Raw genomic sequence first — 1,810 nt, 5'->3', positions numbered from 1 at the left:
TCCGGGTCCGGACGAAATTTTTCCAAGAATGCTTAAAGAGTGTAAATTTGAAATCTGCGACCAGTTAACTGAAATATTCAATAAATCGGTAGACACTGGTTCTGTTCCAACTGCTTGGAGGCAGGCAAACGTTGTTCCTGTTTTTAAGAAGGGAGATAGATCGACCATATGCAACTACAGGCCAATCAGTTTGACATCGGTTATAGGAAAAATGCTTGAATCAATAATAGTAAATAGACTCAGAGAACACATTGAAGGGCATAATTTAATTCGTGATTCACAGCATGGTTTCTCCAAAGGTAAGTCATGCGTGACTAATCTTCTATCCTTTTACACTAAGGTATATAAGGCGTCAGACAACAATGAAAATTACGATGTTATTTACCTTGACTTTAGCAAAGCGTTCGACAAAGTGCCACACCAGAGACTACTAAATAAAATCAAAGCCCATGGCATAGGAGGAAAAGTGTTAGAATGGATTAGAGCCTGGATTAGTAACAGAAAACAGCGGGTCACCATAAATGGAATAAAATCTAGGTGGGGCAATGTTACTAGCGGGGTCCCCCAGGGCTCGGTTTTGGGTCCCTTATTGTTCATTATGTATATAAACGACTTAGACGATGGGTTAAATAGTGATGTTAGTAAGTTTGCGGACGACACTAAAATAGGACGCCTAATTAGGTCAGGAGAAGACGCCCAGATTCTGCAGGATGATCTTAATAAACTGTTAACATGGTCGGTGAAATGGCAAATGAACTTCAATATCTCTAAGTGTAGCGTGTTAAACGTAGGGCTACACAACCCCGAAAATAGATACAACTTAGATGACACGTTTTTAGAAAAATCTGAGTGCGAGAGGGACTTGGGAGTTCTGGTGAGTCCGGACCTTAAAACCAGGAAGCAGTGCATTAGCGCCAGAAATAAAGCAAACAGGGCATTAGGCTTCATTTCTAGGACTGTAACGAATAGAAGTGCAGAGGTAATTATTAAACTCTATCTAGCGATAGTTAGACCCATCCTTGACTATGCGGTACAGTTTTGGTCTCCGTCCTACAGAATGGACATAAATTCACTAGAATCAGTACAGAGAAGAATGACCAAAATGATACAAGGACTCGGAAATTTGCCTTACGAAGAGAGGCTTAGGCACCTAAACTTACACTCTCTGGAAAGACGCAGAGTGCGGGGTGATCTAATAGAAGTGTTCAAGTGGATCAAAGGCTATAACAAGGGTGATGCAAACAAGGTCATCATAATAAAACAAAAGGGCAGGACTCGCAGTAATGGGTATAAACTGGACAAATTTAGATTTAAGAAGGAAATAGGCAAGAATTGGTTTACAAATAGGGTGGTCGATGAATGGAATAAACTTAGTAACCACGTAGTAAGCGCTGAAACTATCAGTTGTTTTAAAAAACGATTAGACAACTTTATGGATGGGGACGACAGGTGGTGATGGATACGGAGCTGCCTAGTGTAGGCCTTATGGTCTTTTGCAGTCTCCTTTATTTCTTATGTTCTTATGTAAGTGTCAGGTTGGTCCCCCACTCGACCTCATCTGTCGGTGTGACGGGCTATCACAGCAGGTGGACCAATTATCCGACTGTTGTTCGCGTGGCTGAAATGTCCGTCTGGATCAGGGGCTCTGTGTTTATTATTCATGACGACAAAGTGTGCTGCTGCTTTAGCCCATATCAAATCCCCAGTCCTCTTATTAATGTTATCATGGATGTTGATAAAAACGGACTCCGTCGCCTTTCTTTCCTTTTCGTATACTACGCTGTTTATATGGAGGCCTCACTATGGCCTC

This window comes from Oratosquilla oratoria, chromosome 3 (genome assembly GCF_046742065.1).
Source record: "Oratosquilla oratoria isolate Oo_2021 chromosome 3, ASM4674206v1, whole genome shotgun sequence".
In the NCBI taxonomy this organism is placed as follows: Eukaryota; Metazoa; Arthropoda; class Malacostraca; order Stomatopoda; family Squillidae; genus Oratosquilla; species Oratosquilla oratoria.
The sequence above is the reverse complement of the archived record's forward strand: the minus strand, read 5'-3'. Positions refer to the sequence as shown.